At 41.1% G+C, this 12,494-nt stretch overlaps 1 protein-coding gene across 3 annotated transcripts in view; it reads left to right on the top strand.

Moving 5' to 3' along the window:
* METTL15 (methyltransferase like 15) overlaps positions 1-12,494 on the top strand; it is a 93,610-nt gene that overhangs the window by 39,647 nt on the left and 41,469 nt on the right. The window lies entirely within an intron of this gene.

Genomic DNA, 12,494 nt, shown 5'->3' with positions numbered 1-12,494 from the left:
ATTGACCTATGAGATTTGGAGCTTTTATAAATGGATTTTTTTTTTCAATATTCATTAAAAGATGGTTGATCTGATATTATGGGATTTTATTGTCTATTTTCTGCACTGTGTTAGAAATAAACCTCGTATCGGTTCAATTCAAGTCCGTGTGGGCATCAAAAGCTCAGGGAATTCATCCAGTTGACATCTGTATCTGGTCAGGTCCATTCTCAGATGAAGTAGTTCCTTGGTTCACCAGGGAGCCACAGAAACAGTTGTGCTAGCTTGAAAAAGGCAATGGTAGCATGCAGATGCAACGTAAGGGTGATGTAGGGCTGTCCCTTCTGTAAGAAGCACAACTGTAGATGTACCTGACTGAATAACTACAGCACAGAAGTATAAACCTCCTTCATTGTTTTTCTGCTCTAGACTATTTTTTTTCACCTCTTTTGTTTAATACTGCTGTTTTGGCAGAGGTTTTTTGACTTGCTGAAGTGCTTCCCTTCCTTCAGAGGTGACAGCACACGGTGGGGGAAGAGGCTGTTATGTAACTGTAACCAGCAAAATCTGATTCCCAGTGTCTGAAACTCTGAGTGCAATGGGCACACTGAAAGTCATACCTCAATTGAATTTTCTGTTGCCTTTTTTTTTCTACTTAAAACACAATATTGCATGTGTGAACTGGGGATGTTAATAAATTCCAGCACATCAACTACAGGACAGATCTTGAGTCTTGTAGTAGTTTTTGCAGTACTTTAGGCTGGACATTAGGAAGAGGTTCTTCACAGAAAGACTGACTGGGCATTGGAATGGGCTCCCCAGGGAGGTGCTGGAGCCAAAGTCCCTGGAGGTGTTTAAAAAAATATTGGTCTTTATGCCATGGTCTAATTGACATGGTAGTGTTGGGTCATAGGGAAGTGTTGGGACTGACTGATCTCAGAGGACTTTTCCAAGTGAGTTGCTTCTGTGATTCTGTGATATTGGCTAGGCAGATTTAACACCTGTAAATCCATGGGTCCTGATTGGATGCACTCACTGGTGCTGAGGGAGCTGGCAGATGTTCTTGCTATGCCACTCTCCATCGTCTTTGAAAAATCATGGAGAACAGCAGAGGTGCCTAATGACTGGAGGAAGGCCAATGTTACTCCCATCTTCAAAAAGGGCAAGAAGGAGCACCTGGGAAACTACCAACCAGTCAGCCTCACCTCCATCCCAGGAAAGGTGGTGGAACAGACCATTCTGAAGGTCATCACAAAGAAGGAAGGTCTACAGGAGTCATTGGTCCAACTGGACTAATCCATGCTGGAATAGTCAGCATGGATTCACCAAGGGGAAATCATGCTTGACCTGCCTTTTATGATGGCATGGTACAATGGGTTGGCAAAGGGAGAGCACTGGATGTTATCTACCTTGAGTTCAGCAAGGCTTTTGGCACTGTCTCCCACAACATCCTCAAAGATCAGCTCAGGAAATGTGGGTTAGGTGAATGGACAGTGAGGTGGATCAAGAATGGTTGAATGGCAGAGCTCAGAGGGCGGTGATCAGTGGAGTAGAATCCAGCTGGAGGCCTGCAGTCAGTGGTGTTCCCCAGGGATCAATCCTGGCTCCAGCCTTGTTCAGCTTGTTCATCAAGGACCTGGAGGAAGGGACAGAATGCACCTGAGCAAGTTTGCTGATGATACAAAACTGGGGGGAGTGGCTGATACACCTGAAGGCTGTGCTCCCTTTTGGGGGGGACCTTGATAGGCTGGAGAGTTGGGCAGAGAAAAACCTTGGTGAGGTTCAACCAAGGCAAGTGTAGGGTCGTGCACTTGGGGAGGAATAACCCCAAGTACCAGTAGAGGTTGGGGGCTGAGCCAGTTGAGAGCAGCTCTGCTGAGAAGGCCCTGGGATGTTGGTGGGTGACAAGCTGACTGTGAGCTGGCAGTGTGCCCTTGTGGCCAGGAGGGCCAGTGGTATCCGGGGTGCATTGAGAAGAGCAGGCTGAGGGAGGGGATCATTCCTACTGAGGCCACATCTGGAGTGTTGTGTCCAATTCTTGTGTCCACAGTTCAAGAAAGACAAGGAGCTACTGGAGAGGATCCAGTAGAAGCCACAAAGATGATGAGGAGTGTGAAGCATTTCTCTTACAAGGACAAAATGCAGGATATTGGCCTGAGGGGATCTTATCAACACATACAAGTATCTCAAAGGCAGTTGTCAAGAGGATGGTTCCAGACTCTTTTCAGTGGTGCCCAGAGACAGGACAAGGTGCAATGGCCATAAACTAAAACACAGAAAGTTCCACCTCAACCTCCGGGAAGAATTCCTTTCCATTGAGGGTGGCAGAGCACTGGGAGAGGCTGCCCAGGGAGGTCGTGGAGTCTCCCCCTCTGGAGACTTTCCAACCCCACCTGGACACATTCTTGGTTAACCTGTTCTAGGTGACCCTGCCTTGGCAGGGAGCTGGACTGAATGATCTCCAGAGGTCCCTTCCAACCCTAACGGTTCTATGATCTGTGAAATGTGCCCATAGATATTGCTGCCAGAGGAGGTAAGTGTGGCTAAATTGGGGGATTTTTCTATATTCAGAATTTATGAATGAAGTCCTCCTTGTACTTAGGTGAAAGATGGGTGGAGTAATAAGTCACAGAATGAAAACACAGGAAAAACACTTTTGATGTTTGTATTTTAAATGTGTCTCTTTGCTTTTTGATAACAATTTTGTCAGAACTAAAATCTGAAAAGGGTAGAGTTCCCACTGCAATTCTTGCATTCATTTAGTGTCTCTGTTTATTATTTTTATTCTTTAAAATATGTAGTGCTGCTTTAATAAGGAGAAAATGGGTCAGGGTCTGTTAGATATTCAGTGTGTGGGTGGGAATCCTTTGACGTACTTTCTGGGGAAGCCTCTAACTTGGGAATTGCTGATGAGAATTCAAGAGAACAAGATAAAATTCAGTCAGGGGCAATATATATTACAAGTAAACCCTTTCACGCCCACTGAAAGGGAGAGGTTAGAGAGGTGGCTGAAATCTGGCAGTTAACCAATATCATTGAAAGCTTCCAAGTATGAGAAACTCATGCAAAGCCTACGCAGAGGAGAAAATATGTGCTTTGTAATTCTCTGAGCAGAATAAGAAATTGTGCCCCCAAAGTATGGAAAAATGGCATAAAAATTCCTTATACAATTTGACTATCATTTTAGTGTAGTTCTACAGTGATTTTGAGGTGTGAGGGCACTTGTGGATTTTGCTTTCAGGGTTACACTAAGTTTGCAGAAAAAGTGAGATAGAAACATCAGCTGTGCATTGTATGCTCTGGGGAAAATAGAATTTATTTTTGGTTCTAGGGAAAACAGGACTTCTTTTTCTTTTTTTCAGTTGCAATAAGCTTATTTTAAGTGCTTATGAATTGTAGCTGAGTATTATATATTGGTACTTCCTGTTGCTATATGTTATTTTTACAAGCTAGTATTTAACTTTTGACTGTAGTGCATAAGGGATGCAATTAATGTGCAATCAGGGCATATTTATTATAATGGTGCCTTGACTATATATAAATATACTTAATTGGTTACCTATAGGGTTATTTCTTTCTAAAGAATTCTCCATATATGTCAACATCTGGCTGCCTCTCAAATGCAAGCAACAAAGATAAGTGTTAAGCCTTAAATATGAGGTGGAAAAATTCAATTGAGAGTGGTAAAAAGACCTTCAAATGCCATTATATTAAAATACTGCTCTTCTGTCATGTATTTTGTTTCCCAAAGGATTTATTTGGGTAACAACCCCAAATATGTTTCCATATAAAAGCATAAGGAATAAAAGTTCTTTCTCTTGTTGCTGAAGTCCCAGCTGTGCAAGTTTCAGAATGACTGGAAACCTTTTCTTGCTTTTATACATACAGCCTGATCCTTCAGTACGCTGAGTTCCTGGTCTAAATTTGGACCAAATTCAAAATTACCCTGACATAGAAAACAAGTACAAGAGTTTACTTTTAACAATTGGTTCTATTCCCTTTTTAGTTTTTACATTGCTTGATATCTTGTCCCTTTAGTGCTTTGTTAAAACCTTGTGAACTTCTGAGGGAATGGCTGTGGATGTCATTTACCTGGACTTTAGTAAAGCCTTTTACACTGTTTCCCACAGCATTCTCCTGAAGAAACTGGCTGGTCATGGCTTGGATGGGTGTATTCTTTGCTGGGTGAAAACTGGCTGGATGGCTGGGACTAGAGAGTGGTGGTGAATGGACTTACACCAGTCGATGCCTGGTCATGAGTGGTTTTCCCCAGGGCTCAGTATTTGACCCTGTTTAATATCTTTATTGAGGATCTGGGCAAGAAGATTGAGTGTAGGCGCAGTCAGTTTGCAGACAACACCGAGCTGGGGGGGAGTGTTGGTCTGCTGAGGGGTAGGAAGGCTTTACAGAGGGATCTGGAAAGGCTGGATCAATGGGCCAAGGCCAACTGTACGAGGGTCAGAAAAACACAGTGCACTTGGGTCACAACAACCCCCTGCAGTGCTACAGCTTGGGAGCAGAGTGGCTGCAAAGTGGCCCAGTGGAAAAGGGCCTGGGGGTGCTGCATGGCCAGGTGGCCAGGAAGGCCAGTGGAATCCTGGCATGTATCAGGAATAGCGTGGCCAGCAGGACCAGGAAAGTGATTGTCCCCCTGGACTTGGCACTGATGAGGCCACACCACTGATTAGTTTCGGGCCCCTCACCACAAGAAACATACTGGTGTGATGAATCGTGTCCGGAGAAGGGCAATGGAGCTGGGGAAGGGACTGGAGCACAAAGTCTTACGAGGAGCTGCTGAGGGAGCTGGGGGTGTTTGGCCTGAAGAAGAGGAAACTTAGGGGAGACCTTCTTGCTCTCTACAACTACCTGAAAGGAGGTTGTAGCCAGATAAGCGTCGATCTCTTCTCCCAGGTAACAAGTGATAGGACAAGGCCTCACATTTCACCAGGGAAGGTTTTGGTTGGATATTAGGAAAAATTTCTTCATGGAAGAGCTGTCAAGCACTGGAATAGGCTGCCCAGGGAAGTGGTGGAGTCACCATCCTTAGAGGGATTTATAAGCTGTGTAAATGTGGCACTTAGGGACGCGGTTTAGTGGTTGACTTGGCAGTGCTGAGCTAATGGTGGGACTCGATCTTAGAGGTCTTCTCCAACCTAACTGATTCTGTGATTTGAGTATCAGGCTTCTCTTACATAGCATAATTGTAGAAATTTCACTACCAACATTACATCGCTTGAAACTGCAATTAAACAATTTGTATGTGCACTTCCTAATTTTATTTTCATTGCAGACATAACGTGGGCTGCAAAATCTTTGCCTGTTACAGACTGTAGTCTGGTAATTTCAAGTTCAGAAAGGGTTTCTACCACTTTGTTTTGGGATGACTACGGACCATTTTCAATATTAGTAGCTGAGTTTACATTTCATATGCTGGTTACATAATAGAGAAGTCCTCATTTGCACTTGTAAGGATTTAAGAGTACAGTTGCCTGTCTCAAACATGGTCAAGGCCGCAGAAGGAACTTGCCATAAGATAAGCTACCACAGTGGGAACTTGAGATAAACACAGAAGGGAGGAATTTATGACAGGAAGGTGTTAATTCCAGGCCTGGTGAAGATGAGATCTGGTTAGCACATCCTGATTAATGCATCTGGACAAAAATTCCCACTGTGGCAAACTGTGGGAAAGGAGGCAACTGCCCATGCACATATCACCCCAAGTTATGGGACAGGACAGGATGGGATCTGTGACCACCAGTGACCACTGAAGTGACCCCAGGCACATTTCTGGGGCCTTCCACCACTTCCACCATCAGACTGCTCCTGATCAACAGTGTTAAAACTGCCCCTACCCAGGGGAGGTACCTGGGCATTCCCACCTGAACCTGGATGCATATTAACCTGTTGAACTCTTTGTTTTATGGGCTTTCCCCACACCCCACAGATCAAGACTTCAGCCATCACTTGGACCAACCAGACATCTGATGTGCAACAACCAAGTCTTGTCGCTGGATCCACGAGTGGTGATGTCTTTCCTGTCCACTGTCTGTCTTTCCTCTCCACTATCTACTCTCATCCTTTCTTTCTCTGTCTTTCTTTTCCTTATATATTTTCTTAAGCGACATTTTTATGCTTTTATATTGTTATATTACTATAGATAATAATAACAACCAAAACAGCTACATACCTCCTTTCCATTGCAACCAAATTGTTCTAAAATAAACCTTACATATATATGTATATATATACACACTGATCATTCAGTGTCATTTCACTCTAATCCACCCCAAGGCCTCTATTAATGAGAACCTCTGTTACCCGTCTCAGTGGTGGGTTCTAACAGCACTGTTTACATCTCGAAGTAGTAAAGTGTGTTTTAAGACCATAGCTATGGCAAAATACTGCATTCATATACACAATAGCATTAATTCAAGGCATGTGGTTATGTTGACATTCCCACTAAAGCTTTTCTTTAGCAATAGATACACTTGGACAATGATTAAATACTAATGAGTCTATCAAGACTCACTCTATTTACAAGATTCTATTAATCTTTTTAATGTTATATTTATATATTTTATTTTGACAGAATTATCAGATAGTTATATTATTAAAATTATTTTCAATTTCATATCATAAAACTGGACTTTTGTCTTTGTTTTCATACATAACATCCCATATGTCACTATTAGATTTAATATAATTTCCAGTCAAATGAGTCAGGGTTACAACTTACTGGTTGAGGAAAACAAAGTGCTATAATTTTGATCTGAGTAGTCTTGAAGAAGCTGAATCATCATATTATTTTAGTGGGAAAACCTTAGAAGAAATTTTGGTCAATTTGAAGCTCTGAAGGAAGGTCTGCAAGCATTAGGTTTAAAATAATGAACTGTTTTACGTCCATGCTTTTTTCTGTTACTGTTACTGAGTCATTTTATATCAAGTGAAATTTAGAGTCTTGCAAATAATTGACGTTTATCAGTTTCAATGGTAGTTTTGGTTTAGGCAGTTTCTCTTCCTGGTTCTGGCCAGGACAGGGTTAATTTCTGCAGTTGCATGACCAGGACCCTGAGGCTGTTCTACACCACCTCACCTCAGGTGCAGGGGACAGGGGGTTGGGTCCCTTCCAGTCGTGCTGGGCAGCATTGGGTTCCACGTGATGAGCACTCAACGTGCGAATCCTTCACCTCTCTTGTACACTCTGTTATTAATATTGTTGCTTTTACTGTTTGTTTTCTTATTTCATTCCCCACAGGGGGAGAGGGAGGTGGAAGGAGGAGGGAGCGAGCGGCGTGTGGTTTGGAGTGTTTCAGTGGGAATGGTAAATTGGGGAATACCATCGCTAAACCACAACACAATGCCAAAACCATTCCCATTGGAAGGGATCTTAGGATGTCATCTAGTCCAGCCTCATCCTTCAGGCAGTCAGTATGGTCTGAATCATCTTAGACATCTTTAGGCAAGGGAAGTATAGGCCAAGCAGCTTAATTACTTTCTAGCCTGAGAAGCTACAGCTTTTAGACCACAGATGTTGACCAAGAAACATTCAATGGAATGTTTGTTTTCTTCCATCACAGTTTTTCATCAGTGTTTCTAGGAATACTGTAAAATGCGAATTGTACTTACTTAGAGGACTTGTTGAAGTTGATAAGTTGCTAAGATAAGAAGCTTCTGAAGTAATTTAAAACAAACAAAACCCCTCTAGGTATTGGTTAAGGTCATGGAGCTGAATGTGGGTGAATACTTTTTCAGTATAAATGTCCAGATCCTTAATTTATTTTTAGGGATGTTATATATACCTGTTAGCTCCACTTCATGGAATGCAATGCTAAGTGTTACTTTAATCAGCAGTAGTTTCAGACATGTTCATTACGTTCTTCTTGTTCTTTTTTTAATTCATCTATATCGGTGTGGTATAAAAGCACTCAGAATATCTTTAAAGTTTAATGTTGTAGCTCTTAAATGCAGAGTGTTTCTGAGGACGGTTCTGTGATGCTTAATTTGGGTTGTAGGTTTTTTTTTTTTCTAAAAAGAAAAAATTTCTTAACCCCCCCCCAAAGTAAATAATTACGAAGCTGAAATATTCTTTGAACTTCTATGATCCATAAAGGAGACATCGACTTTTTCTTTCAGTCAGTTTTCCATCTTCTTGGTTTTGATGACAAAGTTTCTTACAGGTGTTTAGATGACTTGAGGACTTTTATATTATTTTTATAACCACTTCATTACTAAAATACATGTAAAAGATTCCTTGTTGAACTTAAATTCTAATTAAGAACATTTAAAAATGTATGTTTCAATAATACTTAGAAATACCTTTTATAAACATTTAAAGCAATTTTTTCGTAGCTGAACAATTGAGTTCTGGGCATATTTTCACACTGTAACAAGCCAGTTTGGTGTTTATAAAAATAATCAGTGTTTTTAAAGGAAACTGATACAGGATTGCTTTCATTTTTAAAAAAAATTTAGTTTTTCATAATAGCAAAACTTCTCCTTCATGATGAAAAGGAGGAGGGAAAGAGAACATAGGTTTTAATCAGAAGGTTTTTGCACCTGGTAGCTGGTTGTCTACAGATATTTTAGTTCTAATGAAAAGATGGTATCTTCACATTCTTCAGCAGCATTTTGTATTTTATTTTGTTTGTCAAGAGCTGTATATTTAGCTTGTATATTTGCTCACATTTACAGTAGGAGGTGTTGAGGCACTCTGTGCAAATCAAGAGGACATCAAGTGTATTGAAATACTCCTTAGTATCAAACAATACAGGCAAAAGTTTATTTCATCAGTAGACATATTATAATTTTTGAGAGCAGAAAATACCAGCATTTTCCTGTGAAGCTGGAAATGTATTGACAAAAAGGTACTTGTCACTTGCTAAGAGAAGGTCAAGACTGTCGGTATTTAAGCTAAACATATAATTTACTAAGTAGCTAAATCAAACAAAAAAAGAGCTGATAACCTCTGATTCATGATTTTATTTCTCCTACAGTGATAAAAAGGAAAACAGGTAACTAAATGAAAATATTTGTAAACACATTTTTGTATCAGTATTGAACTTCAAACTTAACTATGAAATACACAAATGCATAGAGAAGTTCAGATTACTTTTTCTGATTGAGTCATTGTACTTCAAATACTGTTATTCTTAGATGCATTAGGATTGTGCATATAAGTGACATAGATCATAAAAATGAATTACTTTGAGTTTGACTACATAATTCTATTTTTTTCCTGTCATAATAATAAACATCATTTGCATTTTAATTTCATTTTGGTCTTTGTGACTCAGCTGTGCCAAGTGTTGTACAGAGTATTGAAAGAACTGAAAGTAAAATCAGACAGTTAATTGCTGGCTTTGTATTTGGATGCCTGAAAAATACATCAAGCAGCAAAGATTTGTATAGAGAGATTTTCGGACTTTCTGTATAAAACATCAGTGCAGAAAACATGTAACTTGGAATGGAGGTTCCCTGTGGCCTTGTCGCTGCTGAATGATGCAAGTGTTTGAGACCAATATTGACTAGAAAGTGGTCTTGACACACACAGATCTCTAAGAAGTAATACAAGAGTCATGTCTCACAGCAGAAACAATGTGTAATATTGATATTGCTTATACTGTCAGTCTTACTCTGGTCGTGAGAAGTTAGGGGCTGCTGGAACTTCAATTTTTAAATACAAGTCAGAAAAACAACCAAATTCTTCCTGATAATGATATCCAGGTTGACCATTCATCTTCAAGATGATCTGTGCCACCTGTCTGGGTGGGAAAGGAAAGAGGAGGATAAGGAGCACTCCCTTTCTCCAAGCCTTCTCTGGGAAAGCACCTTTTTTTTTTTTTTTTTTCTTTTAATTCCTGAAAACTTGCACCTTTGGCCCTCAAAAACCCCTAGAAATTACTTCATGCAAAACTTGGAGCCTAGCTGCTAAAACCCACAACTTGTGTGACCAGGAAATGTTTAATCCACTGCTGCACTGTCTCTGCCTGCCCCTTCTGAAGACATGTACCATATATTATCTTCTATCAGGTAGTAGTTCATCCTCCATCTCCTTCATGATTACCTGCTGTTCCCAATGAACAGAGTGATTTGCAGCAAAAAACAAGGCAAAAATCTCATCTCAGTATTAGAATGAGTTTTGATCCCTTGCAATACAGTGTAGACTAAGGTGGAATAATGTGTGACACCCAACACTTAACTGCATTCAACCCATCCCAGTCTGCCTTTGTCAAAAGAAGTGGATGTTAGCACTTGGTGAGTACATTAAGTATCCTTGGTGAGCATATTAAGATATAACCTTCTGGCATTTGGTAATATTTAAGCCAAGAACTGATAATGTATGAAATTATGGGAGTACATTTTCATATTCTAAAAATAAATAATTAAAAATAATCTTCTATAAATAAGTAAAAATGCTGTGTCACAGCAGAATTGAATGTTCAGTTTGTTACTTTTCCAGCTAGCAGGACCAGAAATGTGTGTGCCTTTTGAATAGTCAGTACTGTCGCTTGCCTAAACTTTATGTTACAACAAAGCTCATTTCACTTAGAGTGAATTAACCATCTTGGATACTGCGTAAAGGGCAGCTTCTTACTTTCAAGCTAACAAAAATTTGTGTATGTAAGATGAAATTTTCTCAGGCAGAGACTTATTGTTCTCTAGGTCAGTCTATTATATATGTCACAACCTGCAGCTAAGGAAAGACTGAGTAAGAAGGTTAATGCTAGTGTGGTGTTCTTTATCATGGTAATGAGGGGAACATCACAAACAGCTTTATTTTTACAGTATGCTTAAGATAGGATTTTTCTACTGTGGCATATGACTTGTGTAGTGTGAATGATCTTATTTCTGTGTGTTCAGAAAGCACACTGTATCAGGGAAGAAATTCAGTTGTCTGAAAATAAAATGCATAATTAAAATATTTTTCTCTTTTGCCTTCAAAAGAACCCGTTATAAACATTCCAAGTGATTAACAATAATAGTTAAAATGGCTGGTAATAATAAGATATATGACCAATCATGAGACTGTTGACTAGACTTTAGTCTGGTTTTAATATTTGCTTTATAGTACAAAGTAGATGAGACCTCTCTTGTAATAGAGAATTTCACAGAATGGATCAGGTTGGAAGGGACCACAGTGGGTCCAGTGGTCCAACCTCCCCGCTCAAGCAGGGTCATCCCAGAGCACATGGCACAGGATTGCATCCAGTGAATATCTCCACTGAGGGAGACCCCACACCCTCTCTGGATAACCTGTTCCAGTGCATAGTCACCTGCACAGGAAAGTTCTTCCTCACATTCAAGTGGAACTTCCTGTGCATCAGTTTCTGCCCATTGCCTCTGGTCCTGTTGTTTGGCACCACTGAGCAGAGCCTGGTCCATCCTCTGACACCCTCCCTTCAGATACTTGGATATACTGATGAGGTCTCCTCAGTCATCTCTTCTTGAGGATGAACAGGCCCAACTCTCTCAGCCTTTCCTCATAAGAGAGATGCTCCAGTCCCTTAATCATCTTTGTGGCTCTCCACTGGACCTGCTCAGCAGCTCCAAGTCTCCCTTGTACTGAGGAGCCCAGAGCTGGACACAGCACTCCAGATGTGGCCTCACCAGGGCTGAGCAGAGGGGCAGGATCACCTCCCTGCTGGCAATGCTCTTCCTCACGGACCCAGGATACCTTTGGCCTTGGCCACAAGGGCACTGCTGGCTCATGGACAGCTTGTTATCCACCAGGACCCCCAGGTCCTTCTCCACAGAGCTGCTTCCCAGCAGGTCAGCCCCCAACCTGTACTGGTGCATGGGGTTATTCTTCCCCAGGTGCAGGACCTTGGCTGAATTTGAGACAGTTCTCTGCCCATCTGTCCAACATGTTGAGGTCCTTCTGAAGAGCTGCACAACCCTCTGAGGTATCAGCCACTCCTCCCACCTTTGTGTCCTCAGCAAACTTGCTGAGAGGGCTTCTGCCCCTTCATCCAAGTCACTGATGAATAAGTTAAACAATACTGGGACCAGTTGTGAACCTCGGGGGACACTGCTAGTGACAGGCCCTGAGCCACTGATTATGACCCTCTGGGATCTGCTGTTCAGCCAGTTCTCAGTCCACCTCACTGTCCACTCATTTAGTCCACAATTCCTGAGTTTACTTGTGAGGATGTTGTGTTGAAATCCTTGCTGAAGTTGAGGTAGACATACTTATTTCCATATTGCTGTTCCTGGGTGTTTGGAATATTAAGGGTTTGAGGGGAACTTCAACAGAACTGAGCAGAAGACAGGGAAGACATTGGTTTTCTTGGTCTCCTCTGTTCCTTTGTTTCGCATTGTCACATACCTGATGGACAGGGCACCAAAGCTGTGTCTGAAGGAAACCTTGAATTCTGTTTCCTTGAATATTTTGCAGATAAAAAATGGACTGAAAAAGAAACCTCTGTAGGCTTTTGATATTAATTTGATGTACTTTTTCATAGCTGTTTGGTTGAGACACTAGTTTATTATAAATTCAGATACATTGCAGCAAGAAA

The sequence above is a fragment of the Lepidothrix coronata genome, unplaced genomic scaffold (assembly GCF_001604755.1).
Source record: "Lepidothrix coronata isolate B3197 unplaced genomic scaffold, Lepidothrix_coronata-1.0 Scaffold133, whole genome shotgun sequence".
NCBI lineage: Eukaryota > Metazoa > Chordata > Aves > Passeriformes > Pipridae > Lepidothrix > Lepidothrix coronata.
Note: the sequence above shows the minus strand (reverse complement) of the source record. Positions and strands in the feature narration are given on the sequence as shown.